We start from the raw sequence: 11,550 nt of genomic DNA on the forward strand, positions 1-11,550 counted from the left end.
CTCATTAAAGATGTAAATATATTCACAACTCAGCAAGACGTTAAGAGTTTGCTTTCAAAACTTTTCAAAAAATATGTTTTCAACCTTTCGAAACTTTTTGAAACCTTGATATTTCACTTACTGTACGGTCTTGTAAAAGCAGTGAACTGTTCGAATATGGCACTAAAGAGCGCACCTTACATCAAATAATTTGTTAAAATATATTTTAATATGAATTTAGGAATAGAAACATTAATTTACATCAATAAATTAATAACATAGCCTATTTATTTTCACGCGTTCTCAGACGTTCTCAACGTCGGCCTATGTGAGGTCTACCGTAGTGTGTCCACCAGGTGTCAGTATTTGTCTTGGGGTGAAGGTGTGGATCCTTGAACGCCAGGAGGGAGCAGCGCTGGGACATGGGACAAGCTTGTGTTGTTTGGATGTGAGGATTAAAGATGGCCACCAGCAGAATGAGACGGAGCTGTAACCACTTTGGGATTATGGCATCATTTGTGATATATGGATGAAAGAGGGCAAGGAGGGGTCTATTAATACTTGCCGTATTCCGCGTTTTCCATTATTCTGGAATATTTCTGTAGCTGTCCTCAACTTGCTGGTAAGTCGACGACTGGTAGGAAGGCTAACCCGAAATGCATTACTAGTTAGCACTAATGCTAGTGCTAGGCTAGCTAGCTCGTAAAGCGTTTGCTAGATCGGAGGTTTTCGTGGTCTGGCTTCCGACGTATCAGTCAAAATACTGAATATGCAGTTGGTACCAAAAGATACCAAACGCGCACAATTCCTCCATTTAAATTGACTGCTGTTTCAATTTGATTGTGTGACCTGTCAATGCGCACAGACATTAGAGAAAAGCTAGTTTTTTAGACAGCAACTAGCAACAATCGTGCTAGCTGGCGAGCTAGTTTACGAATCAGGGTCGGCTTGTCTGTGAGAATTTGCCATTGGATTTTTACCGGTACAGTAGCAGGCCAGTTGAGGCCAAATCGATCGATAAAATGACTTGCGCTTTTGATAATTAATTATTTGTGGTATATACATCAACTGTCCCATTGTCTTATAAATGAAAGCACCAATTGGACCTATTGGGTGTTGTATAGCAGACGGGTTGCTTGAGACAGTTGGCATCTGTGCATCTGACCGCGATGATACCATGACAGTTGAGCCTTTTTGTTTCAACCTTTAATTTATCTACCCATTTGTTAACTCATGTATTGTGTAGCACATTTACATCCACTGGCCTGGCCAACTCACTGAAATACCATTTCATTGTTCATGCTGGCACGATAGCAAGTTACCACTGCCCCCGGTAAGGCTGGCAAAAAGCACTGCCCACCATTGAAGACCAGTTCCTGTTCCAAAAAAAACAGAAATATGCAGTTAGCTAATGTGAGTTAGGATATCGTCCAATAAAATACGTAAGGGGTCCAAAATACTAAATGAACCCTGGAGCTTAACGAAGTCCTGTTACATTTTGTAATGCTAGGTACTTGGCTTCTAGGAAAGCTTCTGAATACTCATTTTAATTTCAACACCACTCACACGACGACAACTTCCATTGAGACAGTATGTTCAGACAGGTGATTTATGAAATGCTTCATTTCAGGTGGCACACTTTTAATTAAGATTGACTCCAAATTAGGAACAAATTGGATTCAGTAACTCACTGCATCCATTATCACCTTCTCACAATCAAGTAAAGATTTAACGGTTTGAAACCCTTACAGAGAAAGGCCTTGGAGGCCCTGGGGGTCCTGGGTGTAGCTACCAGTAGTGAGGGTCATTGTGCACATGGCTACATTTGGGTGTTTACAGTTTCTGTGTGATGTCACAGACTCAAATGCCCACTCTGACGCGTGGAGATGTTCACTTCACAGCAACTTCACACCTTCATCAGGATGTTGTATTCCAAAACAACATTGCATTGACATTTTCGTAATGTGGAGCACAAATTATGCTTCCTCAAGATTAGGCTATTGGAACATTAAAATGAGGGTACTGTCTGGTGTTGACCCAAGGGATTAAGTGATTAATATTATGCCCACTTTGTTTTAGTTTGATCCTATCAGAGGCTCTGGCATCACTGATTAAGAAAGCATCAAGCTACCTGACAATAGTTCAGTAAAAAGAAGAAAAAAGGACTAGCAAAAAGCTTTTAGTATTGTCTAAAACTGCTGGCAGAAAAATTGCAGTTCGTATTAGTTGTCAATTAAGCAGTGAATGCATGCAGCTCAATTCCAGATGATTCTCTAAGTAGATCATGAATTAAAATGTTGGTCTTGCACAGAAAGAATAATTTTTCCCATGTTTTTAATCGATTAACCTGCTTCTGCTACTTCATTGCCACCCTGCAAGAACACCCCTCATTGATTTATCATGCTGTGTTTGTGCTGTAGCCCAAGGGCAGTGCTAATGTCCCTGTATCCCTGTCCTGCAGGACTCCGTAGGCCAGGTTAACTGTATCATTAAAGAGGGTACTGAAAATGTGGATTCTGATGCACTTGCCACTCTTAATGATTACATTTTTGCAATGCAGACTTTCACAGAACACTATATCCATCGTTGTTTGTTAGAGAGGAGCGGTCTTGCTGAGCTTTAATAGACAACATCCGTTATTCAGGGAAAGTCAGAGTCTTTGTCATCGAATCTGGAGAGGGATTGAAGAGCCCTCAGGTACAACAGGTCTTTCTGTGGATGATGAAGCCGTATAAAGTGTCTTTCGCATAATTTCCATACTTGATATGCTGCTCTGCTCCAGGGTATGGGCATGGAGTTAGAGACAGAGAGAATAGGTCTACATTCTTTCTTGTCGTGGCAACGTTTACCTAGCTTGCCTCTCTTAAGCAGGGCGAAAGTGTCACTTGCTGTGCTGGAAGAGTCAAAAATGTCTTGTGTGAAGCATAGAAAATCATCTTGTCTAAATCCGAAGTTCACTTGGTTTCATGCAGTCTGCTACTTTACCTATTTTGGTCCTGATTTATGATTGCACGGGCAAAATTATTCTCAACCTACCTGCAAAGCTAATGAAATCACTGTACAAACAAACCCAACGGCTTCTCATTTACATGAATTTTTGATGCTGCCTGTTGGAGGCAGCAGTCGTGCCCACCCCCCCATCCTGAGTCCCAGATGGTACGTTCCTCCCCCGGCGTGACGAGGGCCACAACCCCCCCGTGGATAGCTGGTGACAGGGCGGATCAGCTGTGCCTGTCCCTGCTGGCCCCAAGCTGGCACACAGTGCCTCAGGCTCGGAAACAGACACACATGCTTTGGGCGCACCTACTCCTTCCAACGCACGATGCATTTTTGGGTTGTGGTGCTTCCTTCTATCCTTCGTAATAATAAACGCTAACCGGCGTAGACTATCGTTGCTGTAGCTACACTGTCATCCCAGGTCAGGAAGAGGTGGTGGAGGTGTTTTGCTGTGTGTGGATTGTTTCTCTCTCGCTTGGCGGTGACGTGTTGAGATGCTGGCAGGACACCGGGAGAACAGCAGGTATGGAAAAAAAATTAGCCGTTGATGAGCTGGTCTCCGCGGTGACCATGGTTTGTTGACGAGCTGGTCTCCGCGGTGACCATGGTTTGTTGACTGGGTAGTGAGATGTCCAATGAGATGCTCGACATGAAATAGCTTTTTCGATGACGGTGAAACTGTCTTTTATTATTGATTTTTCGATGTCAAGTGTGCCTTGACGTAGCTGTTTGTAAAGATGTATTCCTCAGGGTTTTCACCCTGTGTGTTATTTAGTTTCATCTGGCAGTACAATTTGTTTTACTTTTTGTGTCGACTGTTGATGACCCATGTCTGTGTAATTGTGTTGTAACAGGAGCCTATCATGTGTTATGGCAGTGGTTCTCAACCCTGGTCCTCAAGTACCCCCTGTGCTGCACGTTTTAGATGTTTCCCTGCTCCAACACACCTGATTCAAGTGAATGGGTCGTTATCTAGTTATGCAGAAGCCTGCTCATAACCATTCATTTGAATCAAGTGTGTTGGAACAGGGAAATATATCAAACATGCAGGACAGGGGGTACTTGAGGACCAGGGTTGAGAACCACTGTGTTATGGTGTCTTTAAACTAGACATTGTGAATGATTAGTTTTCTGAAGACGAATCTCAAATATAAAAAGATTTGAAGGGTATTACTTAATCAAGGCCTTTCATCCTTTTCATGTTGTGTCGGTGAACCTGCATCAAAATCAGAGGCCTAGAGCATTTCTCCTGGAAACCTATAACATGTTTTCATATTCCTTCAGTCCATTTGCCCCATTTTCAAGCGCTCTAACTATTTGCCTCAGGTATATGTGTAGAATGTCACAGTTTTCCTTGAAAAATGATCATGCTGGAAGCCAGACAGGAGTATCCTGGAAGTAGATTCACAGCCTGAATATAAACCCATTAAGGACCCTGGCTGCTATCTCTGAATCAGGCCAGACGTGTTTGGCATGCGTTGCTATCATGCCTAATCACGCATTCCACAGTATGCAATCATCAATTTGATTGGATACCAGATTGCCTTGGACCGAGCCATAATTTGGCTCTTTGTGGTAGAAACCAAAATACTTTTGCGTCTCAGCCATTGGCAACAGCCCAAAGATGTAGGTTACTGATTTTTGCGAGCAGTTGTTTTTATCCACGGAGTTCCCAGCCTGTTCCAAGTTAGGGAGCGAGACGTCTTCTGTGTGGTTAAGTCACAGAACCCTCTCCGGAGGAACATCAAACCTTTGAAGAGTCGGAGGATTTTCCAGAACAGTGCTTCTGTCTCACAGGGGTTTGTGCTAACGACGCTCTTTCAGATGCTCACTGAAGCTGGCGTCCTTTTAAGACGGTGCTTTGATTGTCTTTGTTGTTTTCGGTTGTGGAGTGTTTCGGCCCTTCGTCATGTACCTTTAATGGTTGAAGACCGTTGTCAATGAGTTTGTGCATCGAATAGATAACAATGTTATTCTGTTGGCACAAAAAAGGATTTTGTTTTGTTTCCGTAAACTGTAAAGTCATTGTTTTCATTCAACCTGGTACAATGGTACTAAAAATAGTTTTCCTTGTAATAGAAATAAAAAAATAAAGTGTAGGCCCATGTTCTTGATTAATTGCACCTAATTCAGTTAAATGATGTTATTGGGAACATCCTGTTTTTCATCTCAGGAAGACAACAACAACACTGCCAAGGCCTCGTTTTTGAGGATGACACCCTCACCGAGCAGTTTGGGAGGTGAGGAGGGACTCCATGCTTCTCCTACTGCCCCTGCCCTCGCTAGCGGGCGTGTTCCCACCCTGTGTACGCTGGGTCGCAGGTCTTGTGTTTGACCCAGTGTAGCCTGAGCCCTGCTGCCTTGAACCCCAATCCTTCCTTCCTCACTCTCACTTCCCCTGAGGGCTTCATGACTCAAAAAGCTCAAATCTGGAGTTTGTCTGGCAGAAAACCTGCATTACACGCTGTCTACAATGTTTTGTGTTCCAGGATTAGTGATATTGTTGAGCTAGGCTTTGTGTGGGTATTTTGATTATGAACACCCATATGCATAGACTAACATTGTTAATCATTAGCCTTCAAGGATGAATAGGCAAATATGTAATGCATTTAACAGAGTACCAAGCAAAAAAGCAAGCAATCTTATTTCAATAGTACAGCTCAATGCCTTATAACAGTTCACAAGGCTTTGGAGAAGCAGCCCCTGGTTTCTACGGAGCTCATTGTGTCTCGTCTCTTGTCTGGTTGGAAGGTGGTCGGCGGAGCCTGAAACGGAACTAACTCAGGGTCCTGGTATGTGTCAGGTGGATATTTTTAGTCATGCAGAGATACAGTTTCTGCTTTCAGCCATTTCTCCTTTCCTGAATGTTTCTGGCTCGGTCCGTGTCGTTTAGTTTCATCTAAGCGTGTGCAGATCGCTAACGCCAGGCAGGGACATACGCTTTCATTACGCCCACTTAAAGAAAACGGCAAATATGTCCCTGACACTTTTTATTCGGTCTAAATCCCTGCCGTATGGATCACATTGGTTCGCACGTCATTTCATATGATTTAATGCCACAGGCCTGCCTGTAAGGATGCTGGCAGATAGCCTAGCTGTCCTCACGTTCATAACACCTAGGTTAATGTAGTGAGAAGTGTGTCGTAAGTGACTCCCTTATCTCGGCTGGTGGTAACTGTTTCAGTGTCACGTTATAAACTACTTAGTCGGTGCTTGTTACACTCTTGGAAGCAGACACATGGAACACAGGCTAGATTTATGGATGTCACATCCGTTAAACATTCTAGGTCAGCTTAGGGTGTAGTAGTAGTGTGTATCAAAGGTCAGTGAGGATAAGCAATGTTGATGTTGTTGTGTCAGGACATGACCTGTTGACTCAGACAAGATATCTGCTTTCGGAGGACTTTAGTCTGTAGTTGGTGCAGTGTGGACAGTCATGGCTTGGTTTCTTTTGCACCATGTACTACAGTGACAGAACAGTCACCGATTCAAGATGGCCATTATTCTGCTGATGTTGCCAACTGTCATGTTCCCCAATTAGGCCCGTTCTTATCGCAACGTGCTGGCTTTCGGTTTTGTTTGTCTTGTCCTAAAATTCTTCTAGGCCTGTACCCTCCACCTTATCTCAGACTAGCAGAGCTAGTAAGCTCTTACAATAAGGAATGTTGCCTAAAACGATCTCATGCTTGCTTACACAAGGAACACGGACCATAGGAAGTGGATTTGAGGTCTGATTAGCTTCTAACTTAATGCTCTGGTTGTATTTTTCAAACAGTTTCTGAGAGTTTTTAAATTCCTGGAAGAGTTTAAAGGTTTGGGTGAGTTTGGGCCCTGTTTATTTGCAGCGTCTGCCTTGATATCAGTGCATGTTAATGAACAAGTTCAACATTTGGAACAGTTCACTCTTTAACCTAAATTAATCACTAGTCTGTATTTAGTAGAATTAAACTAAGCTAGGTCTTCAAATTCACTATTCCAGGCACAATTCACTTTTAAATTTTCTGGCAGTTTTGATTCGAAAAAGGGTGGAGTGCCATCTCCGGGTCGGGGAGGAGATCTTGTCCAAGCGGAGGAGTTCAAGTATCTCGGCCTCTTGTTCATGAGTTAGGGAAGAATGGAGCGCGAGATCGACAGGCGGATCGGTGCGGCGTACGCAGTGATGCGGGCTCTGCATCGGTCCGTCGTGGTGAAGAAGGAGCTGAGTCGAAAGGCGAAGCTCTCTATTTACCAGTCGATATACGTTCCTACCCTCACCTATGGTCACGAACTATCGGTAGTGACCAAAAGAACGGGATCGCGAATACAAGCGGCTGAAATGAGCTTTCTCCGCAGGGTGTCCGGGCTCTCCTTTAGAGATAGGGAGAGAAGCTCGGTCATCCGGGAGGGGCTCAGAGTAGAACCGCTGCTCCTCCGTGTCGAGAGGAGCCAGCTGAGGTGGCTCGGGCATCTGATTAGGATGCCTCCTGGAGGCCTCCCTAGTGAGGTGTTCCGGGCACGTCCCACTGGGAAGAGGCCCCGGGGAAGACCCAGGACACGCTGGAGGGACTATGTCTCTCGGCTGGCGGGGAGAGGGAAGTCTGGGCCTCCCTGCTTAGGTCGCTGCCCCCACAACCCGACCCCCGGATAAGCGGCAGATGACGACGACGACGGCAGTTTTGATCTCTTCAAATGTAGCAGCCTAAATCTTTTCAGTTATCTCCAAGCTTCTTTCTCACAGTGAGGTTGTAAATTCCACAGCAGTTCCGCTGTAGCTAAAGTAAGGACTCACATCTATAATGAATTTACTGATGTTAAAGTTGCCTCAGTTGACCACCAATTGAAGTGTATGCGCTCCATCGAGCAGCAGTCAAATCAGGATGATTTCAGCTTCTCACCGGAGACACTCTGACAGACCCAGTCTCCTACAGCACACTAGTTCACAGTGGGGCCACAGTGCATTTGGATGGAAAGAGATTTCAACCGTAGCGTTGTCGCAAGGAAAAACCACAGCTGCTACGGTACTGTAACTCAGCACTTCTCCTTCCTCATGCGTAGTTCCAGCTGACCTAAACATCTGATGTCACTTTCATGAAGTTTCCCGCCCTGCAGATTCTTGCGGTGTTCCATTCAGATGCAGGCCGATGTGGAAGCTGATCCGAGCTTCACAAACACCGAACCCCAAGCAGCCTGTTTTCTTTGTTTTCTGTATTTTGTTTTGACAGAGGTTCGGATTTGGGCAGGGAAAGCTGATCTGTGAGGTTTGGCCAGAAACGAGCTCTGGAAGGTCTGGCCAGGCGTCAGCAGAGACACAGTCACAAGACTGCTACTGTGATCCTCTGCAGTCTGACTCAGCCAAGCTTGGGAAGTTCAGGTTCAGGAAGGAAATCCCCCCCAGTGCTGCAGAAATGTGTGTTTCTAACGTGGACTTCTGAGTCTGACTCTGAGCCCAGCCCAGCCTGTAGAGACTCCCTTTCATTAAGGATAGTTTAGTATTAAGTGATGTATCGCAGCGAGGCATGGTAAACAAACGTTTGCAGTTGAGTTTCCTCACAGTGTGGGGTTGGAGTCCTGTATGCTAGTCTACTCCCAGCTTCTCACCAGGGAGAGCAGGGAGGAGATTTCACTTATCTGCCTCAGTAGACTTGTTCATTAAACAAACAAACAGGACTTTCTATATATATTTTTTTTTCATTAAATAAACCTAGTATGATACTGTGTCACAGACAGTTTTTGTCTAAGATGCAGGAGTCTGTGTGGGTGTTTGTCAGTGACGACAGCGAGGTCATGGACCGAGGAGCAGGAGCAGTTGACTTGTCAGAGAAGCAGGCTGTGGTCGTCAGAACGAGGAGATGAGGGAAGCTGGGGCAGAGAACAACATCCATGTGATCATCCAGCGGAGAGAGAGAGGAGAGAGAGAGGAGAGAGAGAGGAGAGAGAGGAGAGAGAGAGGAGAGAGAGAGGAGAGAGAGAGGAGAGAGAGGAGAGAGAGGAGAGAGAGGAGAGAGAGGAGAGAGAGAGAGAGAGAGAGGAGAGAGAGAGGAAAGAGAGAGGAAAGAGATAGGCCGGCCGGGCGGGCGGGTGGGGTATCACCTGACAGTCTCCCTTGTTAACCAACGATCAATGTCCGCCGACATATTGACCCGTCCTCTCTGCTCTCATGCTCTCTTCCCGCTCACCCCGTCACTGGAACAGATGTTCTGGTCGTTGCTGCTTCTCTTTCATCATAGTTGCACAGTTTTTTCAGAAGTTAAAATAAAAACAACCAGAGGTTATTTTGTTGAGCTTCCTTTAGATCAGCGATTCCCAACCTGTGATCCGCTAGGGGAATACCTGTGGGCCGCCAAACCAATGTCTCCAATTGTCGTCTTTGATCGCTCAAATATAGAAACATCTATACATTTTGCAGTGAAGGTGAACTGTTTGGCTCCTGTGGTGTTGTTAAACATGTGTGATAAATGCGATTTAAGTGAACGGATGTGTTGGATGCCCTCAAAGATATTTGAGCTATGCAAGTAGGTCACAAAGTGGAAAAGCTCAGGAATGGCTGATCTAGATATATTAAGAGCCCCCCCCCCCCCCCCTCCCCCCCCCCCCCCCCCCCCAGCAGGGCTGGCTGTGTCCTAACGAAGCCCCTCAAGATGAACATGGTGAAGAGGATCATGGGCCGGCCGCGTCAGGAGGAGTGCAGCCCCCAGGACAACGCCCTGGGTCTCATGCATCTGAGACGCCTCTTCTCTGAACTCTGCCACCCGCCTCGTCACATGACCCAGAAGGAACAGGAAGAGAAGCTCTACATGATGCTGCCTGTCTTCAACAGGGTGAGGAGATTCTTGGTTTACATGCATTTATAATGTATGACGGCCCCTTTGTGCTCTCTCCTTTTGCCACGGCTTCCTTAGAGTATAAGGCCTGATGTTCTGCCTGATGTTCTGCCTGACGTTCTGCCTGACGTTCTGCCTGACGTTCTGCCTGACGTTCTGCCTGACGTTCTGCCTGACGTTCTGCCTGACGTTCTGTCTGACGTTCTGCCTGACGTTCTGCCTGACGTTCTGTCTGACGTTCTGCCTGACGTTCTGCCTGACGTTCTGCCTGACGTTCTGTCTGACGTTCTGCCGTGTTCCCCAGGTGTTCGGCAACGCTCCCCCCCGCCACCATGACAGAGAAGTTCTCTGACCTGCTGCAATTCACCACTCAGGTGTCTCGCCTCATGGTCACCGAGATCCGGAGGAGAGCCTCCAACAAGTCCACAGGTAGGCTGGGGGCCAGCTCCACACCACCCCCACACACCCCCACACCCCCCCCACACCCCCACCCCCCCACACTGCTGGGGGCCAGCTCCACACCACCCCTACACTGCAGGGGGCCAGCTCCACACCACCCTCACCCCCCCCCACACTGCTGGGGGCCAGCTCCACACCACCCCTACACTGCAGGGGGCCAGCTCCACACCACCCCCACCCCCCCACACTGCTGGGGGCCAGCTCCACACCACCCCCACACCCCCACACTGCTGGGGGCCAGCTCCACACCACCCCCACCCCCCCACACTGCTGGGGGCCAGCTACACACCATCCCCACCCCCCCACACTGCTGGGGGCCAGCTCCACACCACCCCCCACACCCCCCCCACACTGCAGGGGGCCAGCTCCACACCCCCCCCTCACTGCAGGGGCCCAGGTCCACACCACACGCACCAGGAGTGCCCGGGGTCCAGTTCCTGGAGGTGACCCAGAGTGTGTGTCTCCTCAGAGGCCGCCAGCAGAGCCATAGTCCAGTTCCTGGAGGTGAACCAGAGTGAGGAGGCAAGTCGAGGCTGGATGCTGCTGACCACCATCAACCTGCTGTCTTCCTCTGGACAGGTGTGTGTCCTGGGTGTGTGCGTCCTGGGTGGGTGTCCTGTGTGCAAAACAAAGGGCCTTCTTACTGTGACGTCACCGGCAACAATGGAGTCTCTCTCTCTCGCTCTCTCTCTCTCTCTCTCTCTCTCTCTCTCTCTCTCTCTCTCTCTCTCTCTCTCGCTCTCTCTCGCTCTCTCTCGCTCTCAGAGCATCCTTCATGCCCCACATACCTTATGCTCTCCCTTCCCTCATTCTTCCTTGTTTTGACACATTCTGCATCTTAAATCCACCCTACTGCCCCTCCCTCTCTTTCTTGCTTGTGATCTCCGACACCGTCTGCAGAGAAAAAAAGGAACCGTCTGAGCTTGCGCCCAGATGGACACTGCTTTGTCTATATTTAACCCCCCCCCCCCGACTCCACCCCTCCCTCCAGCTTCCGTTCTGTCCAGTAACAGATGAATGCTCTTTCTCCTTCCCCCCTCCTTTCATCCCTCATCTTCCCTCCCCTTTCTCTCTCTCCCTCTCTCCTTCTGTAACAGAGCCACAGTCAGATAGGTAGGATCCCCTCTCTGTCTGGCCTGCACGGTACAGTGAACTTGACCTGAGGGAGGGAGAGAGAGAGGTGGGAGGAAGGGAGAGAGGTGGGAGGAAGGGAGAGAGGTGGGAGGAAGGGAGAGAGGTGGGAGGGAGAGAGGGGAGGGAGGGAGAGAGAGAGAAGGGAGAGAGAGGGGAGGGAGGGAGGGAGGGAGGGAGAGAG

General features: G+C 47.7%; 1 long non-coding RNA gene across 2 annotated transcripts; it reads left to right on the forward strand.

The window, feature by feature from the left end:
• Positions 1-432: 432 nt before the first annotated feature.
• On the forward strand, positions 433-10,945 carry LOC124464762. 2 transcript variants are annotated; one of them, XR_006955757.1, is made up of 4 exons: positions 433-601; positions 9,560-9,773; positions 10,081-10,205; positions 10,705-10,945. It is a non-coding gene; the product is annotated as an uncharacterized LOC124464762 (long non-coding RNA). The 2 variants fall into 2 exon arrangements; XR_006955758.1 differs by having other exon boundaries at positions 9,563-9,773; positions 10,705-10,944.
• The last annotated feature ends 605 nt before the right edge of the window (positions 10,946-11,550 follow it).

The sequence above is a fragment of the Hypomesus transpacificus genome, unplaced genomic scaffold, assembly GCF_021917145.1.
Source record: "Hypomesus transpacificus isolate Combined female unplaced genomic scaffold, fHypTra1 scaffold_42, whole genome shotgun sequence".
Taxonomy (NCBI): Eukaryota; Metazoa; Chordata; class Actinopteri; order Osmeriformes; family Osmeridae; genus Hypomesus; species Hypomesus transpacificus.